The following is a 25,587-nucleotide window of genomic DNA, read 5'->3' as shown; positions in this document are numbered from 1 at the left end:
AAAATACAACGTAGAACATAGAACTTTTATTAACAAAATGAATAAAAATACACCATGCTAGCCTATATGCCTAATATAAAATAACAAATAACTTACACAAAGTTTAAATAGGTATACAAAACTGAAAATCAGTAAAGAATGGGGAACAAATAATTATGAAATGAAGAACGTTTATTAGCAAAACGAATAAAAAAGTTTGGAGGAACACACCTTGATGTAAAATAATGAAAAAAAAAAAACAAATACACAGTTTAAATAAAATAAAAATCAGCAAATACTGTGGAACCAAATAAATGAGAAACAAATGTTTTTTTTTTTTTAAACTTCCATTATCACTTAGATTAATGGCAGAAGTCAACAGGCTTTTGTTTTAAAACATTTTTAAAACAAGCGCTTTTACATTTATTTTTGAATCTCTTCCGCCATGGTCTTGTCTTTTGTCTTTTTCACCTCACTCTTCTTGTCAGTCAGCTCGACTCGCTCTCTTCACGTGATAAATTAAATCTGATCTGTGATGCGCAACTGATGCTCGTTTGGTGCCGCGTTCAGTTTTAATTTTAGTGTCCTCTAACTGAACTAAATGATTTCTATTACTATAAAAAAAAATCAAAAAGACGGTGGGGGGCAGTGGCCAAGTGACGTAACCAGTGTTGCGGCTTAACACCGGTATCACCGCCAACACCTTCTATCGCAGCAAGCCTACTCTAGACATTACTTTAGACAAACAGTTGAGTTTTACCATTTTTTTAATCCATTCAGTTGATCTCCGGAAAAAATATTGCCGGAATTCTACTGTAAAAAAATACGGTAAAAACATTTTAGGTTGTATGGTTTTAACTTAAATTTACAGTTAAATACCATAATTTCATCAACTGATATAATGTTAATATACCAACTTATTGAAGTACTGAAATCTGTTTTGTGCCTTTGAAGTACACTGATAACCACCAAATGCAGGTGGTGATGACAAAGTCACATGATGAACCAAAGCAGCTTTTAAATAATAACATATATAGAAGGTGCACAGTGTCATTCACACAAACACTAAACACCATCATGGTGAGACTCATTAAACTGAAATATGCAATAAACATTAATTTAACAACATTAGCCTCCGGTTTCACAGACAAGGCTTACGCCTAGTTCTAGACTAAAATGTAAATCTGAGCTGTTTCAACTAAAAGAAACTTGCACTGACTGATCTTAAAACATGTCAGTGCCTTTGATTTGTCTTAAGATGCACACCAGTAATGTTTTTTTTTTTTTTTTTGTGAGGCATGTTTATAAAAATTACTTAAATGTCCTAATTGAACTATGGCCTAATCCTGGTTTAGGCTAAACCCTGTCTATGAAACCGGGCCTAGATGTAGCATACAACCCTAATAAACATAAAATCCCTAAAAAAACATAGTTATTTCAAAGAAAAAACATCAAATTCAAACTAAATTTGAAATACAACACAGGGAAATCTGGGAATGTCATTTTTATGTTTTTACCTGTACATTTTACAGGAACTTACCGTTAACCATTTAACAGGTTTTTACTGTAGCATTTTCACAGTTTTTTACCGTTAAAAATCCCAGTAATTTTTTACAGTGTAGCTGGGGACTACTTTCAGGCGCTGCGCTAAATCATTGCGCCTGCTGCACCCATGGTACGGCAACAAAGTTCCTTGATTATTATGTCGGAATGAGAGTATAGTTCCAAGCCACATCGGTCTACAAAATCGCAACTTTTAATTTTCCTTAGTACACGATGTAACTACAGAAGAGTCAAGCTTTAAATAGGAAAATTATCTAAACTCTTTGGTCATTTTTTATGACCAAATGCTAATGGTTTAATCCGATTCAATGATCTATGATAAACTAAGCTAAAAGTGCTACCGCCAGACCCGCAGATCGGCTGAATGGATTCAAAAATGGTAAAATTCAACTGTTTAACTCTAGGGGAGTTGTAAAATGCGCCTATTTCCAAAAAAAGTGGAGTGTTCCTTTAATGCCAGAATAATACACAGAAAAATTTATATTTTTAATAAACATTTTCTGATAAAGTTGGTTTCTTAATCAGAACAGATTTGGAGAAATATATAATTCCATCACTTGCTCTGCAATGGTTCCTCTGCAGTGGAAAACTGTGTATACTGTGTGTGTGTGTGTGTGTGTGTGTGTGTATATATATATATATATATATATATATATATATATTGTTCAGATTAGTTAAAGCTTGACAAGGAGAGATTAAGGAAAGAGAAAGAAAAGTTGTTGTTTATATACAGTGGTGTGAAAAAGTGTTGGCCCCCTTCCTGATTTTTTTATTTTTTTGCATGTTTGTCACACTTTAATGTTTCAGATGATCAAACAAATTTAAATATTAATCAAAGATAACACAAGTAAACACAACATGCAGTTTTTGAATGAAGTTTTTTATTATTAAGGGAAAACTAAATCCAACATGTGTATAAACAACTTTGCTTTCTCTTTCCTTAATCTCTCCTTGTCTATCTTTAACTAATCTGAACAATGCCTGAAACTTTGTATTGATATCATATTGTATGATGAATCGATTGCTGTTGGCTATTTTAAGTCACTTTGGATAAAAAGAGTCTGCTAAATGAATAAATGTAAATTTAAATGTAAATGCAAACAGCTGATACAAACATCACAATAATCCACAGGTAATCCACACCACTCCACTCCATCAATTGAAGTCTTGCCGAAACGGTGTGTTTGTAAGAAATAAACCCACATATACCTTCTGTGGAAATCTAAGGACCATAAAATGCTAGGATGTCCTACCTTTCTTTCAAACTATGTATTTATTTAAACATACTTCTGTCTTTATAGGTAATGCAATCCCTTATTTTTGTCTAGTCTTTTTATCTTTACATTAATTCCAACATCACGCAGCGCAAAAAGTTTCATTGCAATGGACGTATTGCACATGCTTCAGAGGTGTAAAGAGTTCCTGAAAACCATACTTGAGTAAAAGTACAGATACAATGAAAATTACTCCACTGCAAGTTACAAGTCACCAATTCTGAAACAACTTGAGTAAAAGTATTAAAGTATCTGATTTTAACAATACTTAAGATTTTACTTATACTAAATATAGGCTCAGAGACGCACTAGTCAAAGTGACATGCCAGTGAAAAAACGAATGTTGTGGATATTTAATGGAAAAGCTAGAACAATAAGCCAAAAACCACAGGGAACAAAGAACAGAATGGCGGGTAAACAGACAACCATTACATTCAAAAACTCACAAAGAACTAAAGAAAAATGACCCAGGTTACGTATGTAACCCAGGTTCCCTGAAGGGAACGAGAGCTGCATCGGAAGACGCTATGGGAACGCCTTCAGCGTCATTCCGCTCTGAACATCCTATGTCGTCAGTCCAATAGAAGGGCGACGCGTCACGGGCGGGGTGACGTCACGACCTGAACGTATATAAGCACGTGCGGCGGAGCCCGCGTCAGCTTCATGTCATGAAGCAAGCGCTGGCAGGGATGCTGGAAGTATGGCTTCGAGACGCAGCTCTCGTTCCCTTCAGGGAACCTGGGTTACATACGTAACCTCGGTCGTTCCCTTCCAGGAACGTGGAGCTGCGTCGGAAGACGCTATGGGAATGTTATACCCACGCCGCCAGACTGACAAGTCCCTGCCTGATGTCAGGACGAGAGAATAGAGGAGCCGGAGTGGCTCGAATGTCGAGGTCATAGAACCTCGCGAATGTCAGGGGCGTGGAACACCCAGCAGCGTCACAGATGTCTTGGATAGAGACACCTGCCCAAAGGGCCTTGGAGGCCGCCATACCTCTGGTTGAGCGCGCTCTGACTCCCACGGATGGGCAAGCCCAGAGGCCTCGTAAGCAAGATTGACAGCATCCACAATCCACCTACTAAGAGTGGGCTTCGTAGCAGGAAGACCCCTCTTAGGCGGACCAAGGCACTTGAGCAGTTGGTCCGACTTCCTCCACAGAGCAGCTCTGTGGATGTACGTGCCCAGTGCTCACACTGGACACATACGGTTGTGCTTCTCCTGGCCGGGTTCTCCGAAGGGAGGAAGACAGAGGCCTGGAGTGACTCTCGAGTGGCGAAGAGGTCCACCTGTGCCTGGCCAAAAACCTTCCAAATCTGCTTCACCACACCTGGGTGAAGCATCCATTCCCCGGGCCTCAGCCCCTGTCTCGACAGAACGTCTGCTCCCACATTGAGATGCCCAGGAATGTGCACAGCTCTCAGAGATCGGAGCTGGCCCTGGGACCACACAAGGGTCCTGTGTACCAGCTTCTACAAGGGGCGCGACCGCAGACCTCCTTGGTGGTTGATGTAAGAGACCACTGCCGTGCTGTCGGTGCGGACCAGCACGTGGTGATCTCTCAGGTCTGGGAGAAAGTGCTTGAGCGAACGGAACACAGCTAGGATCTCTAGCTGGTTGATGTGCCACGTCAAGTGGCGACCACTCCACAGACCGCGGGTAGGGTGGCCACTCATGACCGCACCCCAACCGGTGAGGGAAGCGTCCGTCGCTAGCGAGACGCCGCGACTAGGAGCTCCCAGCACCGGGCCCAGGGACAAGAACCGAGGGTCCCTCCACATGTCTAAGGCACGACAACGGCGTGACACTTTGACAGCGCAGAGCGAGTCTCCCCTCAGGGAGACCCCCTTGGTCTTGAGCCACCACTGTAGGGGCCTCATGTAGAGCAGGCCAGAAGGAATCATGCTGGACGCTGCTGCCATGAGCCCGAGCAGTCTCTGAAACTGCTTGACAGTGAGTGGCTGGCCTTCTCCTACTCTCTTGACTGCCATGAGGATCGACTCGATCCGAGCAGGGGTCAGATGAGCCTGCATCGTGGTCGAATCCCACACTACGCCTAGATAAGTGGTTCTCTGAACTGGAGAAAGCACACTCTTCTTGGCGTTTAGTCTTAACCCCAGATCTTTCATGTGGGCGAGAACGACATCTCGATGCCGATCCGCCAACCGCTCTGATTGAGCGAGAATCAACCAATCGTCGATATAATTGAGTATGCGGATGCCCTGCAGTCGTAACGAGACCAGTGCTGCATCCACACACTTGGTGAAAGTGCGGGGTGAGAGTGCTAGGCCGAAAGGAAGAACCTGATACTGATACGCTTTGCCCCCAAAATCGAACCTCAGGAACTTCCTGTGAGAGGGAAGGATGAATATATGGAAATAGGCATCTTTGAGATCTATCGTGACAAACCAGTCCTTGGACCTGATTTGAGACACAATCTGCCTGATAGTGAGCATCTTGAACTTCAGCTTTCTGGCTGAGCGGTTCAGGACGCGCAAATCCAATATGGGCCTCAGCCCCACATCCTTCTTTGGAACAATGAAGTACCGGCTGTAGAAGCCGGCGTGGACTTCGTGAGGAGGAACCAACTCTATGGCTTCCTTCCTCAGCAAAGTATCGACCTCTTGTTCCATGACCAGAGCCTGCTCGGGGCGGACCGTGGTCACGCAAACCCCGTTGAACGGCGGAGGTGGCCCATCGAACTGGATGGCATAACCAATCTCTACCGTCCGCAGGACCCAAAGAGACACGTGTGGCAGGTGCTGCCAGGCTGCCAAGTGATCTACTAAGGGAATCAGTCTCTCGAGACTGACCTCTGGTGTTAGAGAAGCGGCCAGACCGCTGTCTCGACGCGGCGTACCGGGACGAGACGCGTAATCTAGCGGCTGAGGCAAGTTTCTCAGGCCCGCTAACGTCACAGGCGGAGTAACCTGAGAGCAACACTCGCTGGGACCTGCTGTGCCCTGGAACTGCAGGGTTGACAGACAAATCCTCGGAGGACACCGAGGGGAGACGGTCACCGTGTGCCACGGTGCAAACCGCTCCACCCCAGTAGGGGTCGCCCTCCTTAGTCCTGGGGCTCGCCCGTCAGGACTTCTTTGTCGAGGACCTCCTAGCCGACAAGACATCCCTCAGGTCTGCCTTCGGCTTCGAGGCCCCCGATGCAGAGCGTATGCGGAGGGGACTGCTCCCGCCCAGCAGCCTCAAGAGTTTGAGAGCGGCGGGGGAGAAATATCTTCTGGCCTAAATCACCGCCCTCGTCTAACTCTCCCAGCAGTTCGGCCTGGTACGCCTGTAACACTGCCATAGTGTGCAGACACGCACCGGCCTGACCTGCTGCTGCATACCCCCTGCCCACTAGGGATGATGTGGTGCACAGAGGCTTAGTGGGCAGGGTAGGAGCCTTCAGAGCCGATGCCCCCGCGGGTGACAGAGCGACCTGGGCATCGCTCTGTACCCGCGCGCGTCCAACTCCCGCACATTACCATAATAATGAGAGGCGGGAATGAGCGGGCGGGATGAAAATAGTTAGCCCATGATCTCGACACCTCGATGTGGAGATCGGGGGATAACGAGAGGCTTCTACGTAGCACAGGAACTTTCTCGGGGGGCCAACTGATGTCTGGTTTGGCCACTGCCTGTGTAACCACCTCTAAAAACTCCTCATACTGGTGCGGAGGTGGCGAACCCTCGTGAACGCTCGTCACATCAACCTCCTCGGAGGAAGAAAGACGCAGCGTCAAGCCCTCGTCTCGGGGGGAAGAGACCGCTTCCAATACGGATACGGGAGGAGATAAGGACATACCCGTCTCACTCTCGCCAGCCAGATCAGCCTGCGAGCCCCGCAAGCGCAGCCGCAGTTCTGCCTCGGCAGCGCGGAGAGCTCGAGAGCGAACGAGGCGGCGAAACCTCGTCAACGCTCGTCACGTCAACCTCCTCGGAGGAAGAGAAACGAAGCGTTGAGCCCTCGCCTCGGGGGGAAGAGTACCGCTTCCAAACCGAGAGACAGGGCGTCAGATCTGGCGGATACGGGAGGAGATAAGGACATCCGCAGCCGCCGCTCTGCCTTTCTCTCTTTCTTTACGGCAGAAGCGGGACCGGCTTTATTTTCTCTTATGCTTGTGCAAACACTGCAGCTTACAAAGCTTGGAAGAAAAAACGGGGCGTTGAGCCCTCTCTCTGGGGGAAGAACGCGGCTTCCGAACACAGAGAGTGGGCGCTGGATCTGATGATCCATTTGCGAGCCCCACGAGTGCAGCCGCCGCTCTGCCTCGGCACGAGCGGGACCAGCACCGCGCGGGGTGCTCACAAAGGCTCTCTCCTCGAAGAGAGCCCTCCGGGTGCGGAGTGTGCGCAGCGAGAGCCGCTCACAGTGCGAGCAGTCGGCTCCCTCAAGAGCCGCTGCCGCATGCTCCGCACCCAGGCAGACCACGCATAGACTATGTGTGTCCTCCCCAGTAATAGAGCGAGGGCAAGGACTAGCACACAATCCGAAATCGCCCCCTGTTTTGGTCTTGTGTTTTTTTTTTTGGGCATGTCTTTGCTTCAAATAAGGACAGACAACACTAAATAAGACTCACAGAGAATCGGACTGACAACATACAGAGCTCTTGCCGCACGTGCTTATATATGTTCTGGTCGTGACGTCACCCCGCCCGTGACGCGTTGCCCTTCTATTGGACTGATGACATAGGATGTTCAGAGCGGAATGATGCTGAAGACGTTCCCATAGCATCTTCCGACGCAGCTCGACGTTCCTGGAAGGGAACTAGGGCTGTATATATACATGAGGCTAACAAGCTGAACAAGATAAGATACAAACTGACTACAAACACCACGGGAGACAGGAAGTGGCATAAAAACGCAACAAAAACAAGAAAGAGCTGACTTGTGAGGAGAGCAATCACGCTTATTTACTGAACACCTCAAAATTGCAAAAACAAAACAAACAAAAAAACAATATCCTTCAAAAAAGGTCTCTTCAGTGTAACGGATAAATAAAATAATGTTAAGTAAAATTAAGAAGTCGTCTTAAGCCTGATTCGGAATGCAATTGTTTCTCAGGGGGACGTAAATGATTTTCACCATATACAGGGGTAGTGGTGATTTAATTGCTGTCTGAATCCAGGACGTCTGTGTTTTTCTCTCACCACCCCTGTAAAAATCCCCAGCCAAATTACCTACTGTTTTTTGACAAACACCAATTTTGTGTGGTAATTTAATTGCCGTCCGAATCCACATCTCTGAGTTTACGAGAAGAAATCAATAAAAAATTCAGCATTTAAACCCTTTTTGAACACTCCCGAAAACACTGTACAGTAACTGTTGTAGTTCGGTGTAATTTGCATACATATTTTATTTATTTATGAAATGCCGGAAAGTATTTAAAAGAACAACACTTCATAACTACTCCACCACAGCGAGTGATAGCAGAAAGAGAAGAAAAGCACGTAAACATTCAAAGTGGGTCTTTATTATGGCAGCAGCAGGTATGCAATACAATTTTAAAACGTGTATTATAAATGGATATATATCACGTATAATTATATACAATTAGCACATATTTTCCTATTTTTAAACAGGAGATTTAAATAATCAAATAATAAATAGGATTATACATTATAAAATATGCTTGGAATAATAATACATTTTACATAAGTATTTTTAAATACATTTTCCACAATAATAAGAATAAGTTTGTAAATAAAATTCATTTTATTTACGGCACACAATCATGGGGCTGGCCACGTGAGCAGAGCGTTCTCTGGTTTGCAGGATCACAGAACTCGCTCCTCCACTGTGAATAAATCACTATATTACTATGAAACAATTACCGTCCGAATCGGGCTTTTCACTGGATGTGCTGGTTTCGGCCTCATTGCCAGCTGCAGTCATGTCCTCATCTCATATATAAAACACCTGTGATTCACAACTACTGGCTAAGGAGCTTGCATTCGCTTAAAGCAGGGCTGTCCAATCTCGGTCCTGGAGGGCTGGTGTCCTGCAGAGTTTAGCTCCAACCCTAATTAAACACACCTGAAGCAGCTAATCAAGCTCTTACTAGGCATACTAGAAACTTCCATGCAGGTGTGTTGAGGCAAGTTGGAGCTAAACTGTGCAGGACACCGGCCCTCCAGGACCGAGTTTGGACAGCCCTGGCTTAAAGTAAGCTTGTTAACAAGTTTGGGTGACTAAGGGCAAAATGCACAAAATATAGTACTTTCAGTGCCCTGTAGTTGGCGATATCACATCTTTTGTAGCGTAAATAAACTGCTGCAGAAATGTTAGGTGCCATGCAAAATGTAATGTGTTACTGCAACACTCATTTCAAATATAGTTGAGTAAAGAGTACAGATACTCATTCAAAAATGTAGTGAAGTAGAGAGTAACAATTGCTAATGTCTTTGATACTCAGTAAAACTACAAAGTATCTGAAAAGATACTTTAAGTACAGTAATTAGTTACATTTACTCAAGTACTTTACACCTCTGACATGCTTCCAGAATTGACGCCCATAAATGATGGCAGACTATTATGTGTAATTATAGAGACAGCAAACATGAATCTAATGACATCTCCCACCGATTCCCCACAGTAGCTTCGCTAGTAAGTGTGAAACTGTGTGGTTGGAGGGAATACAAGAATCAGTCTATCAAATGTCGCAGACACTGACCTAAACAGTCAGAAAAACATTCTAATTATTCCTATCACCCCCGTAGCCCCTCATCACGCTAATTGTGATGATGCGTCCTCTGGAAATCTGCCTGTAGCGTCAACACACTGACTTCACTGGCCTACAGCTGTTTGTACAGGATCAGGAAAAGAGTGCTTCTTGAAAATTAGCTGTTTAATTGATTAATTTAATTGAACTAATGATTCATTTCTGTTTGCTCAAATTAAGCTTCATGCATGATTAATTTAAGTGTTTGTTTCTGGATTCAAGTGAAATTTAAATATTAAAAACCCCATTTTACTTCTGTGGTCTGACATATTTCTGAGTGGAAAAAGGTTCTGGTAGGAAACAAAAAGCCTTCCTATTCTAACAAATTACTTTTATATGCATACAGGAATAATAATATGGACAGACTTTATTTGAAGGACCAGGTCTCACTATTAACTAACTATTAACAATGAATTTTCCCTCAATAAACTCCTAATTTTCTGCTTAATAATAGTTAGTAAGGTAGGTATGGTAACAATTTGCTAGTAATATGTATACTAATAAACAACAAGTTAATAGTCAGAATTGGTCCTTAAAATAATGTGTTACCAATAATATTAACGGTAATTATATGAAATAATATATATGTGGGCAGAATTGAGGTGAAAAGTAAGAGGAATCATTTCAGAGGTATTGCAAGTTGGTACATTTTGATGAAAGATTATACTTTCACTGATTAAATCATGCACAAAAAAACCAAACAAAAAAAAAAAAAACACCAGAAGCATGCATTAAAAAGTTTTTTTTTTTTGTCAAGACTATCTGAGATTACCTGAACCCATTTTGGTTCTACTCCCACACATCCAAAAATTCAGTACCATCTGAGAAAGTGTACCATATTTAAAGTTTTCATTCGATTTCTCCATCTCCGTTGACATGAGCGGAATGCCAGTCCCTCTGACGTGCCTGAGGGAATACCTGACATTACAATAATTCAGTTTTTCGCAGGTTCATGTTTAATATGTGAAGAGAGCCCTTTCGCTTAAATAAAGGTCTGCTCTCTAAATCCACTTCCTTTTCATTTTCATGTTAATATGTGAAGATATCTACTAAATTAAAGCCACCCCCACACTGCATGTACATGCTCTATATTTACTAAGACATATTAAAATTGCCTCTGACTGTTGAGTCGATCATTTGAATATATCAAGTAGAAAAGAAATGGCTTTCTCAACCTCCTGTCCGGATAAGACTCTTTTTCTGTGTCCTTTATACTTTTTTCTTCCCCAAAAGCCCCTGATTAATTGCTTAGTGCTTTGCTTTTTGTGCTGAGATACCAAAGAGGAATTTATCGAACGTGCTTGAAATTCTTACCCCATTTTCAGTTGCCATAGAAACCATAGGAAAGGTCAGGCACTGTTGCTCCCTTTTTCGAATATGGATAGAAACACTGATGAAAAAGTGAAAACCATACGGTTAATTAAATGCGAGTTGTGTTGTTTTTGTCCTCTATTCTCTTAATTCATGCTGCCAAATGGTTTTGTTATACAAAGTGCAGTTCAGTGCAATGGGACACGTAGTGAAGTGTGAATCATCCGTGTTTATGTGATATTTAACGTGCAATGCAGTTACAATATGCGGCGAGGCATGTGTGCGTGTGGGCTGTATCTGTCGGCACAACTTGTTTCTAAACATCTGAACAACAGCCTTTAAGGTTCAGAACATGAAGAAAATGTACAGAACAGGTGACAGAATTGAATTTGGCGGCCAGTGTGCCAAAAGCAAAATAACTATGATAAATAGTTTGAATCCACCTTTCCACGATGGGCTTTGATGTTTCCATAGTCATGGTGAAAGCTACCAGGGAGATTCAATTAGATCACCATTTTCATCCTTATTCCCCATGAAAAGCTCAGTGCCGGGCTGTAAAATTGCAGTTAAGTCTACTTGGAGCCGCCGTTATTTTATTATTTTCCAGGGCTGCTCTGGTCTTCTGTGCTAAGTGGGTGTCTTCTGTCGATCCGAGTGTCTTTTAATGACAAACCTGCCTAAGAGAGAGGCATTGTGGGTAAACCGAACTCACGTCTGCATATTCCAGTCTCGTCTCTCATTATAGCACATGATTTGTGCGGCGTAGGAGAGCTCTCTGTGAGGGAGTTGAAAAGGATGTTGATGAACCACTTCATTTCTGCTGAATCTTTGCCAGATTTGATTATTCTGATAGTGGTTGTTAATCAGAAGGGGAAATATGCATGTTCCGGCTACAGGATGAGATGGGAAATCTTGGTTGTGTGGCTATTTCAGTGTGTGTGCTACCACTGGGAGTCAGTCTTCACAACATGCCACAGGACATTATTTCATGCATCGCTGCAGTCCCTTGAAACCAATTTAGAGCCATAATTCTGTTGCAGAGGCAGACTTACATCAAAAGACTCTCTTGATATTTTACTCACCATTTCCTATCTCAAAGTCGTTATTCCACTTTCTGTGATGTCACGGAACTGATTTGGTCTTGCATCATGACGCTGCTTAAACAAACGTTTGAAAAACAAGTCTCATTATGTTGGCTTGTCAATAGATTGTCAAACATGTAATCAAATTAATGATATGCTGATATGATGTGATATGCATGATATGCTGATTAATTCAATGAATTAATCATAGTTAATCACAATATTTGCCGAGATAAAGCCCCAAACTCAGAGACATTATACTATCGAGGCAGAGGAGAAAAGTCAATGGATAAAAAGTGCTGTTTGAAGTTGCATATCAGTGAATATCTCATTATTAATTGTAGGTATTCATAAAAAAAATAAAAAAAGTATTGTTCTAAATTTTTCAACCTAGGCTCATTGGAAAGACGTGCCTGTGGGGATGTTTCGCTTTAAAATGTCCAGTGAGTGGTGGTGCTAAAAATGCATTTAGTTTGAAGTAAACAGATGAATGTGAATCTGGCAATGTTTTATTAAGCTGATTGTTGTGCGCATCATGGTAGTTTGTGAGTGCCACTAAAAGATTGAAGTTCCATTGCAAATAACATACACTAAAGCTGACCCTAAACCTAACTTATAGTGTTAAAAAAGCAAAGAAATAAAGAATATGCTGAAGCAACCATGCCATTTTAGCTTGTTAATACAAGCCTTTTAACTCTTTTATCATGACTTGTGTTTCATGAGATTTACTCGAGTGCTCTACATCACTAGTGCAATGCTGTACCGGGTGGGCTATCGAGCAAGTTTACAATGTCAGAAAAATACAGCATATTATTTATTTGTTTGCTTGCTTTCTTGTTTTAAATTTGTAATTTTACAGTTGTTTTATTATTTATTTTGTACAGATTTTTGTTGTATTTTTGAAATACAGAAAATATTAATAAAATTACAGAAAGAGACTGTGAATTTATGTGTCTTTATTGACTTTGTTTGTTTTGTTTAGTCATAGTACAAGCCTGTGTAAAAAATGGCAAATACCACATAAACTGATTTTAACTACTATATTCCAAGTCTTTAGAAGCCATATGATAGCCATATAATAGAAAAGACAGGTTTAGGGGATTTTAGGTGGGGTTACAGGGCACGTTCAAAATTAAAATTATAAAAATATAAACCATCAAAAAAAAAAAAAAACGAAACTGCACGTACTTAACACTTTTACATGTTTAGATGCTGTAAATATGTCCATATTACAGAACAATCTATGTATACATGTTATGTAGGAATAAATATCAATAATGTAGGAATAATTATGAATTTTAATGAGAACTAATTTGTGTTAATGCTGTTGTGTTAATGCCAAATGAATGCATTAAATTACATTAAATTAAACACAAATTTGGTTACTTGTCAAAACTACATATTGTTATTGTACAAACTTTTTCAAAATCCCTTGCGCAAGACCAACATTTCTGGTTTAAAGGATTCTTAAATCTTTCAAGCTACTTTCACCAAACTTGGTAGAGTTTTTCTGACTTGTGCAGCATTTATAATGACAATTAGAGTTGCCTTTATAATGACAATTAAAAATCCAATGGCAATAAAAATTTCAAACAGTTTGCCTCTTCAATACTGATTGAAGCCTTTCGTATTTGTTAGAAACAACTCACATGCATCAGTCTAGAACATTTTAACCTTATGCATATGAATGACCTTTGCTAATTATGTTAATTACACAGCAAACTGGCAGCTGACAGACAGCCTTCTCACCATGCTTTACTGCTCTGCTGCTGAGGTATGAGAAGAGAACATTGCATAAACCCACCTTGTCGGCATAGCAATGAAGTCAAAGTGATTGGTGCATTACAAAGGAATAAACAATGACTCATAGACAGCGTTCAGGAAACAGTTCGCTTTACAGTTCAACTTCAGACAGACTCTGGGGTTCCAGTGGTTGAATATTTCAATGTTAGTCTACATAATAATAATATATTCTACATAAAACATACAGTAAGTCAACCATGTTTAGCACTTAAATCTAGAAATACTGGCTTTGCATGTTGCTTTCTGCACTTCCATTTGAAAACTATCCTGCAGCTATTTTCTCCCTGCTGCACTATAGGTGCCCTCAAAGTGATGGAAAGCACCCAGCATCCACTCTCATGTTGACATTACAGTGAATATGTGTTTCTAGCAGTAGTATGTAAATACCCAAGGAGGGTAAAATATGCATGTGAGCCGCGGGGTGCATCAGTCAAAGAGGGTTAATGCTGTCGTGTTGATTTGACTTGACTATTTTTTGCTAAGATGGTATTCTGAGATGCAGTGATGTTCCAGGGCAGAACTGCCCTCAGCATACTCACAGAAGCAAGTATTTATTTACTTCAGATGAAAGATGAAGCGGAATGATTTCGAAAAAATTAACCTGGCGGAAACCACTGTGTTGTATTTATAATGGAATGGCGGCGAGGCCTACCGTGGGTTAAAGCACCTGACAAATAATATTGTTTGCAATCACCGAAACAGCACCACCGCTGAAATTAATTTTGTGTTTGTAAACATACGTGCAGAGTCACCATACAACAATGATTTAGAAAATTGATCCTGCAGATATGAAAATTGAAGCACTTATTTGCTCTGTGTATTTCTGTCTTAATAAATATGTGCTGTTGCTCAACAATACCTTCTGCTGAAATTTAAAACCCCATGAAATCAATTGAAATCAGTTTAGTGACTTGGTTTTGTTATTCCATGTCTGCTATGAAGCCATGCCACCATTGTACCAAATTTGTTTGTAGAATTGTAGAAATGCAACATAAACATCCTTGAAATCAAACAATGCAATGTATATTTCTATGACCTCCCATAGACCCAACAATAGCAGGAGTATGAACACATGCTGTTGATGATGAAACCAGTGCTCTATGGCATGTGCTAATTTAATTCATTTCTAGAAAAATAAAATCTAATTGGATGAGTCGGTATCAGAAACGACCTGTGATCCATTTCTGGGTTGTGACCCACCAGTTGAAACCACCGTGCTACTGTACTATTAAAAAAATAATAGGATATTAGCAGATATACACATACAAACTTTGCAGTCCATTTTTCTCTTCTTGACCAAAAATATTGATGGCATCATTCCCCCAACCTTGCGAAAAAGAAGTGTGCTTAATTGGAATCAATCTTGTAATCTTAATCTAATCTTGTATTCTGAGCATGTATACAGTATATGTAAATAACTGCACTTACACATTATGTAATATTAATGTATTAAAATGCCACTTAAGTGTACTGAAAGGTGCAGTATGTAATATTTGTCACATAATATGTCACATCAACTTGCGGTTGAAATGGGTAGTGCAGTCCAAATTCAAAATATTATTATGCCCCCTCAGACTCAACGCTCATGAAGGTTGTCAGATTGAGGAAAATCAACAGGAATGAGCACAACAGAAAATGGAACGCGACAAGCCTTACACTGTACGTTGATGAGTTGATTTACCCATGCTTTAATATGCCTCTGATCACAGAGCTTTTTTTTTTTTTTAGATGGATGCCAAAGCTGTTTAGGTTGGGTAGAATCTGTGATCTCTGGCTCAGTTTGTTTGCTGGATTCCATGGCTGTGAAATGTTGTGTTCCTCTTCAGGAACTCAAGCTGCGTCGAAACACTTTGGGAACGCCTACAGCGTGACCACGCTCTGAATCACGTGTGTAATCAGCCCAATGGTGTCACAGTATGGACCGTCTTCCCCGTCACTCATCACTGTCACCTGTATCTCCAATCATCACCCGCACCTGCACCTCATCAATCTCCCATCACCTCACTCATAAAAGCACTTCCCTCAGCTCACTTGATCGTCCGATCTTGACGTAACCGGATTACCACATGGACCATCTCTGCTACCTTACGAAGCTGAGTATTACTACCTGCGATTACTTGCCTGTCCCTACTTACCTTCTGTCTTCTCCATTCCAGTCCTCTTCCTCGTCTGTTCCGTTGGCTCGATCGGATCCCCGCATCTCTCAGCCGCTCTGCCGCGGCGCACCCCCAGGATCTGTAAGATCAGAAAGACTGATTACTATTGACATTCCGCTCACCTGAAACCTCACGAAGAGACTCTCACCACATCCGAAGACTCCTCACGTTTGCTATTCAATTGCACGCTGTAAATAAACACCTTGTTACTCCACTTACCATCTGTGTCAGACCCGATCCGTTACAAATGGAGGGGGCGAGACATCACAGGCGGGGTGACGTAGAGACCAGGGAGCATAAAAGCACGTGCGGTGGATACAGCGGCAGCTTCTGTCATTCAGTGAAGCGCTCTGTGTGTCAGTTCTATTTATTGTTGTCTGTCAAATTTATTGTTATTAACAATTTATTGTTGTCCCAGTAAAAGCATAAGCCATGTCAAAGGCAAAAGACAAGCATAAGGGCGAGAGCAGGCAGCATTTCAGACACTGTGTTCCTCCCTGCCCATGCTACGTTACGGGTGGGGATACACACAGTTTATGTGTTGTTTGTTTGGGTGCGGAGTTCGCACAGTTAGCTATCGAGAGAGCTGATTGTGCTTCTGCCTGCTTGCTGCAAATGCTCCGCTCCCGCCGGGCACGCTTCAAGGACTGTGTCCGTGCTTGTGACCTTGCAGTTCCAGTCCTGCTTCTGCTGAGGCATGGCGGCGATTGAGATCGCAGGGATCGCACATAGATCTAGTGGATGGGTTGGAGATAGGCTCGCCCTTTCTCCACCTGCACTCCCTAGAACTTCGGAAGCTTGCGCTGCTGTTTTTTCCCCCTTTGAGTGAAAGCTTGCAGCTGCAGCTATCTTTCTCCGTGGATATTGATATTATTTGCATATGAGCAGACTGCTTTTGGATCTCTCGTTCTCCCTGCCCTCGCTAAAATAAGGGGTGGGGATGCACGCGATTTATGTGTAGTCTGTTTTGGAGCAGAGCACGCACAGTCAGCTCTTGAGGGGGTTGGCTGTGTTCATTCTGTAAATGTCCCTAAAAAGAAAATAGAAAAAAAAGAAACATTACACATTACATTGGATGTCTCGAGGGAAGAAAGTCTTATGCAATGTAGAATCGAGTGACTCGCGCATTGCCGAAGGAATGCGTGCGTACGGTCATTTACGATTCACTATATTGAACCTTTTATCATAATCAGACCGTGTTTACTTGTCTGGCTGTTTGGCTGTATTTAATTCTGAGGAATTAAATTATGTATATTCATCTAGCTTTGAGTAATTATATATATATATATATATATATATATATATATATATATATATATATATATATTACACATTATGCACGTTTTTTCTGGTAGGGACCAGAGATGGGCTTCACCCTTTCTCCTCCCTCACTCTCTAAGTAGAGTGAGCTCTTGGGAATTTTTTTTTCAAAAATTCTCAAGTGAGAGCCCTCTCTTCCTCCGTGGAGGGTGATGAGGTCAGCATTGCTGGGGGGAAGCAGCCCCAGCCATGGTCTAGCTCCTCATTTCGGGAGTGTTGCTTCTCGTACTTCCCAGAATATCGGGAGTCAGAGTGGCGCTCCCAGGCCGAAGGCTTCTAAACAGAAGGCGGATCTGCGGACTGTCATTCTCGCTGGATAGACTAAACATCCTCAAGCCTTCTGATGGCAGGCCCCTCTGGGGAAGATATATATATATATATATATATATATATATATATATATATATATATATATATATATATATATATATATATATATATATGTATACCTCATCATACGGTGCCTGTCTCTCCTCAATGCCCTCAGGAGACCGGTCTGTTAACCCTGCCACCTCCGGTGCATCAGGGAACAGCGGTCTCCAGAGATCATCTGCCCAGAAATGTAGCGGCTCTGGGAGGCTCACTACCTCCAAGGAGGTCTCTAGAGCGGCTAGATTGGCTGTCCCCTGTCGGTTCTCCACTTCAGGGCACGGAACTAGCCGCTCTAAGTACACCAGAGGTCAGTCTCAAGAGACTGATTCCCTTAATAGACTTTTTGGCAGCGTGGAAACTTCTGCCAAATGTCTCAGAATGGGTCCTGCAGACTGCAGGCTCTGGTAATGGAACAGGATGTAAACACTCTCCTGAGGAAGGAGGACATGGAGGTGGTTCCTCCTCTTTGAGCAGAGAGACCGTACAAGCCGGTACTTCATTGTTCCAAAGTAGGATGGGTGTACACCCTGAAGTGGAACCTTTTCACTTCTTGGTGAGCAGAGGGGGTAGTGCGTGCTGGTCTGGATGAAAGGGGGCAAAAGTTGTCTAAGCAAGATGTTAGAGTGGAGCAGAGAGTGTCAGTAGCACTGTTTGTGTCCAGTGCTGAAAACTGAGAGGGTGAAGGAAGTGAGCTTGAAACCATAGAGGATAGGCGAGAGGGAGAGAGTGAGCATAGGTTATGCAGAAAGGTGACCTGCAGAGGAGTGTGTGCTGTGTCAGGAGTTAGTGATGAGGTTAGAAGTGATGAGGAAGTGGTCTGAGGTGTGCAATGGAGTAACTAAAGTGTAGCAATAGGATGTGTAGATGAGGTCCGGTTGGTTACCTGATTTGTGAGTAGCCGTAGTAGACACTAGCTTGAGATCAAATGAGGCGAGCAGAGTGTTGAAGTCAGCAGCCTGGGGTTTTTCTAGTTGGATGTTGAAGTCACCGAGCAGTACCAGAGGAGTACCATCCTCAGGAAAGTTTGATAGTAACACATCCAACTCTTCAAGAAGTTACCCAATTGACCTGGGGGACGATAAACAACTACGAAGTGGATTTTAGCAGGGTGGTTAATAGTAATTGCATGTGATTCAAATGAACTGCCTGTGAGAGATGGTAAAAGAGCAAATTTCCATTCATTTGAGATGAGTACACCAGTACCTCCACCCCTCCCAATTGTGCGAGGGTTGTGGGAAAAAGTGAAATTAGTGGAGAGGGCTGCAGGAGTGGCAGTGTCCTCGGGTTTGATTCAAGTCTTAGTTAGGGCCATGAGGTTGAGACCGTACTGAGTAGCAATAGAAGAAATTAATTCTGCTTTGTTTACAGCAGACTGGCAGTTCCAGAGACCAATTGGAATAGAGAGTATAGAAATAGAGGACATAGTCACAGGCCATAGATTAAGAGGATTGGCCTGCCTCCAACGTACAGTGCGTGCTTTCCAAGTGTTAGTAGTTATAGTAGAGATTTTAAAGTGCATAGTGATTACAGCTGACTAAAGTAAATGAGAACAAGCAGTACAAAAAGTAAAGAAATGGGAGAAAAGCAATACTCAAGTGCCTTGTCGGTGTCCTTGCTCGGTGGAGTTGCGCAGGTAGAGTCGATGGTCTTTACACTCGGACTGCCACGGTGAACTAACCAATTTTATACTCGCCTGATTACTCATTATTGAAGTCAGCTGGCCACGCCTTACTACTTAGCAAACCTAAACTGGAAAGTCATGCGAGAACAATTGCAACTTGAGCACTTAAACACAGTAATCAAAACACTGTATCCTAGCAACGACAACTGCGCTAAAATCTAATGAGAACAGAAAGCAAACATTGCAGAACACAAGATCCAGGGAGCGTGGTTGGATCCAGATCCAACTCCTCCCACCTTACATATACCTAAACCTACCCATCTCCATCCCCTGATCCCTAAACCCACCCATCTCCACCCCTAAACCTACCAATCTCCACCCCCTAGATGTGGATCCAACCTGAATCTTGTGGGCTGCAGCAAGCCCTACTTGTCCTCTTCTGCTGCTCAACTACTTCTTCTAACAAGTGCTTATAAACGGGTAAATAAGTACTTTTACTGGCTTTGGCCACGCCTTATTACTTAGCAAACCAAAACTGGAAAGTCACGTGATATGCACGAGAACTTACCATGGTAAACACAGTAATCAAAGCAATGTATGCTAGCAATGACAACCACGCTAAAATCTAAATGAGAACAGAAAACAAAACACTTACAAACTGCTGTCCTCTTGTGTCTGTTGTGTATAATTTAGTGCTGTCAATAATAGCATTAATGCAATCTCACTTAGGGAATGAATGAATGAATGAATGAATGAATGAATGAATGAATGAATGAATGAATGAGTGTTTTGGTACTTGTTCTGCAGCAGCAGCTGTGTTACAGATCTATTCCGCCAAGACCAAACTCATTAACATCGTCATGTACATTACCACGCCGAACCCTCTAAGAGTTGTCATGATAGAAATATACATATTGAAATAAAATGCAGCACATTAATTTAATAAAAAATAGGTACATTTTAGTTTATCATCATTTTTTGATCAGTATATTCGGCACAACATTTTGCCCATTTTTCAAAAGAATAGGGACATGTACGAAAACATATAAATGACACTAGATACACCACCAAATCATACAATTGCCTTCTGTTTTTCTAAAACTTATTCTCTGCTACACATTTTATTGTCACGACTCCCCCTTTTCTGTTTTTACCAGGTCTGTGGTTGTAAGACAAAGGTGAACAGTTCAACCATTTCTCTAAAAGGAGAGTCGCCACCAGTATTGTCAGATATAATGGTCTGTCGGGCAGAGCAGCACAAGGAGCAAATGGATCTTGGCTTGGGTCACTCAAACGGAACATCTAGATATCTGTGTTGCATCTGTCTTTACTTGGAGAACAGTTTATGCTTTTAGGTGAGACATTCATGACTTCAGTGTACAGTTCTTTACAGTACATAAGTACTGCATACTATGTTCAGACTATCCTAGTGCAAACAGTTTTGCACAAAATGTTATAAACATTCAAAATAAATCAAATAAATCAAACAGTCTTTTTGAAAGAAGCTGCACGCTGAGAAACAAGAAAAGTTAGAGGATAAATGTTAGTTTTTTTTAACAAATTTGTTAAAACTGTTGTGCTTCACTATAAAGCAAGTAATATAAACATGGTATTTGCAGCATTATAATGTAATGCATTTTTGTAAAAAAATTTAAACATAAGTTGCACTTTCAAAACATGTATTTTTGCAATGAAGTACCAGATGTTATGCTATATTATAAATAAAATCACAGACAAAGAGTGTTGTTAGGCAGGACACGGAGTATCCGCACTTAGCGTATTGCTTAAAAAATAAATATAAAAATGCATTTATTTTTCAGCTGTTCAGGAAGCAACAGCTCTGAGAGGCTGACATGATGCTGAGGGAGGGAAACCTGGAGCACGATCATTTGATAAAGCATATGTCTTGCGCCAGTGTGCGCGCTTGTGTAAAGACACGGTCGTTTAACTCACTTGCCTCTGAGGTGTTTGTTTTTTAGACTGGGGGTTGTAGGATGCTTGAAGCTGAATCCCTGGGGAGTCCAGAACCTTTATCCATACCGTCTGTCTGTGACTGGTTTTTAATTTTATCTATGAGACGAAGACAGATTATCGAAGCTAACAAAACAGTCATCCTTGTTGTTTTTCGAATACATTATTTATTGCAGGCTCCTGTCTTACTGTTCCATTTGGGTAAAAAAATGTAGACATTATAAGTCATGAGTCCGTACTGTATGTATATTTATAATATTATAAATAAGTGTCAGTATCGTGGTACAGGGATGGTATCGGATGACATGTATATCATGATATTAATTCAATTCAGTTCAATTCAAGTGTATTTGTATAGCACTTTTCACAGTGCAAATTGTTGAAAAGCAGCTTTACAGATAATTAAAGTTTCTACATTATATTTAGTAATAGCTTAACAGTGGTGACTATCTCAAGTTGATATCCATATGGCAGAAATGTACAGTAAAAATCAAGCTGTCAGTTAATGTCATGTAATCAAACAGACGGTGAACACTATTAACAGCAATGATTATATGTTGCAATCAAACTTATAGCAAGATTTGATAGTTTTGTATGTTGTCTGAGGGTTGACATCATCTGAGGTCTTCTGAGGGGTTGGCATCATCTTTTCTCAGGAGTTCGGTCATTGTAGGGTTTGGCCTTTGTAAGGGCTGGATCCAGACTGAAGCTTGTGTAATTCCTAGTTACCACGGGATGCCAATCCCGTAGCAGAAACAGAGAAAGGTAATAGAGAGAAATTAGCGTAGCTGCTGTTCCAACTAAGCAGACAATGATGTGTTCAACCAAAGCAAAAGAATGAAAATGTGCATTTGATCAGATGTAACTGAAGTGCAAGGTTATGAGATACATTATGTGAATGCTTGGCTAAAGAGATGTGTCTTTAATCTAGATTTAAACAGAGAGAGTGTGTCTGAACCCTGAACATTCAGGAAGGCTATTCCAGAATTTGGGAGCCAAATGTGAAAAAGCTCTACCTCCTTTAGTGGCCTTTGCTATCATAGGAACTACCAAAAGTCCAGAGATTTGCAACCTTAGGGAACATGATGGATTGTAGTGTGATAGAGGTCTAGTTAGGTACGCAGGAGCTAAACCATTTAGGGCCTTAAAAGTAAGTAGTAATATTTTGTAACTGATATGGAACTTAATAGGTAGCCAGTGACTTAATAGGTAGCCAATGCAGAGAATATAAACTTGGGGTAAAATGATCATATTTTCTTGACCTGGTAAGGACTCTAGCAGCTGCATTTTGGACTATCTGTAGCTTGTTTATTGAAGATGCAGGACAACCATCTCGTAGTGCATTACAATAGTCCAGTCTAGAGGTCATGAATGCATGAACTAGCTTTTCTGCATCAGAAACAGGTAGCATGTTCCATAACTTGGCAATGTTTCTAAGATGAAAGAATGCTGTTTTTTTTAACATGGGAAATATGATTTTCAAAAGTTGCTGTCTAATATTACACCACAATTCTTGACTGTAGAGGAAGTAACAGTACATCCATCTAGATGCAAATTTGAATCTATGATATTCTGTGTACTGTTGTTTGGTCCAACAAGTAATATCTTGGTCTTAGCCCGATTTAATAAAAGAAAGTTATTGGTCATCCAGTCTTTTACATTTTTAACGCACTCTGTTATCTGAGATAATTTAGAAGTTTCATCTGGTCTTGTTGAAAGTAGTTTTAAGGTAGTAGTATGTAGTTGCGTATCATCAGCATAACAATGAAAACTAATCCCATATTTTCTAATAATATTACCAAGAGGCAACATGTATATTGAAAATAGCAGAGGGCTTAGGACAGATCCTTGTGGTACTCCATACTTTACTGGATTTAATTGAGATGATTCCCTGTTTAAACAGACAAAGTGATAGCGATCAAAAGGATCTAAACCATCTTAAAGCCTGCCCTTGAATACCTGTAAATAAATAACTAAATAATTACCATATTCATATACCATATAAGCACTTTGATATGCATGTCAAATGTATTTAATTAATTTTAACTCATAACTATAACTCATTTTAAAAGTCTCATTTTGCATCTTCACTTTTATGACTGAATTCTTCTGCTTAATAACAGATCAGTACATCAATATACATGCAATATGTGTTATTCAGATATTGTAGTGCATTTAATTAGTCATTTAATGTGTAATTTAAGAGAATTGTATGAACATCAGAGCAGATCTCGTTTGTATGGTTATATTTATGCTCAGGTTTGACTTCTCAAATCGTCCAGAGACAAGTCTCTGGATATCACATTTATTGTGGAAATAGCAGCAATCACACCGATCCAAGGAAAAACAACAACTCTAAAAGGTCTCCATCAAAGCATGATCCACGCGCGGCATTGCAATTGAGGTGAATTCTCATATATATCAATTGAACGGCATTTCCTGGAGCTGACAGAACTTTTAAAGAGGACAGTAAAGATACACAGGCGAGATGTTGTGTGGACTGAATACAGAATAGCTGCTTCTACCAATCTCCTTCTCGCCTTCTGCAGCACCACAGGCCCGATGAGACCAGTTCAGATAAAAAGCCCTTCAATTAGTGGGAGAAATATTGATTGCGGTGCTTTTCATGTGGCTATTGTTAAGCAACACACGTTTCTCTGGGCCGAGCAGATACAGCCGTGATGCATTTCTAAAGATCAGCCCCGACATCACAGTCCCCTCATAAGAAATCAGTAATTGATAAACAGCTGTCATGGCTGATTGCGGAACAATACTGGTCGCTAGTTACATGTTTCACTTTCACGTATAAAGTATTCAAGCCATGCTCAATTACAAACATTTTGTTGTTGTTGTTTATTTACATTTGTATATTAAATAAGCCACATGAGGCAGCATTACAGTGACATAATAGCCCAGTCACTATAATGCTTCAAGTGGCACGCTGATGTAATATCACATTGCTAGTGTAATTGCTTTAATAACAATACCAGCAAGATAATTAAAGATATGGATGTTTAGTAAATATGTAAAATTATTAATAATAATCACAATACTAAAACCCGTAATAAACAATTCTTCCACATTAGTGTATCAGCATGTAGGCAGTTACTAAGCCATACTAAGCCACAGTCCATTAAAGGTGCACTGTGGAGGATTTTTGTGAGTAAAAATGAACAAACATTTCATTATTGCCACAGATACTTGCTCAGACAACAATTTTTCTTGATATATACCTTATCAGTAATCTTGGTGCGGAATCGCTGGTCACCACGAGGATTCCTCAAACATGAAACATGATGTACATGAAACACTTCCAAGCAATTTGCAATCAAATGTTTCCACAGACAGCGACAGAGACAAAACATTCATTACATTCATAATAAAAGCTCTTGCAAAATAAAATAAATAAATAAATAAATACTTAAATTCATTCACTGTATTCAATCCACTTAATTCATTTGTGTTAGGACCACATTAATAATTTCTTGCATTAACTGAAACTGCATGGTTGGATTTTTAGTTCTCAGCATGCCTTATGTAATACTGAATTGAGAAAGTAAATATTTTAATAAAATGCTGTTTTCATTAAGTGTTTATAAGTAACGGCAAAGACCTGAGACATCTCCGAGAACCTGACTTGGACTACACACATCCAAACACAGGTTAAGAAAGCCAGGCAAAGACTGTACCATCTGCGACAGCTGAGGAAATTCAGGGTCTCACCAGCAATCCTGAAAACTTTCTATTCAGGGGCCATAGAAAGTGTACTGACTCAGTGCATCTCAGTGTGGTATGGAAACAGCTCCAATCAGGACTGCAAAGCACTACAGAGAGTTGTGCGCTTAGCTGAGCGCATCTCAGGGTCTGCTCTCCCCTCTCTGCAGGACATCTACCTCAAACGCTGCAAAAGTAGAGCTGTTAAAATCTTCAAGGACTCTAATCACCCTGGTAACCAGCTATTCACTTTGCTTCCATCTGGTAAGCGCTTCCGTAGCCTGATGGCAAAAACTGAGAGACTTAGGAGGAGCTTCTTCCCCCAGGCCATCAGGCTCCTAAACTCTAACTCTGTGTCATAATATCACTTGACCCCATGTAATATCACCATCAACAAGCTATTCATAATTTTTCTCTACCATGTAATATCACCATATCAACAAGCTATTCATAATTTTTCTCTACCATGTAATATCACCATATCAACAAGCTATTCATAATTTTTCTCTACCATGTAATATCACCATATCAACAAGCTATTCATAATTTTTCTCTACCATGTAATATCACCATATCAACAAGCTATTCATAATTTTTTCTCTACCTCATATTGCTGCTATTCAAATACCCTGTACAACTTTTTGCACATTATTTTTTTGCACATTCCTCTCATTACTATTTGTCAACAACATACTGACCT

Source organism: Barbus barbus, assembly GCF_936440315.1.
Source record: "Barbus barbus genome assembly, chromosome: 33".
Taxonomy (NCBI): domain Eukaryota; kingdom Metazoa; phylum Chordata; class Actinopteri; order Cypriniformes; family Cyprinidae; genus Barbus; species Barbus barbus.
The sequence above is the reverse complement of the archived record's forward strand: the minus strand, read 5'-3'. Positions refer to the sequence as shown.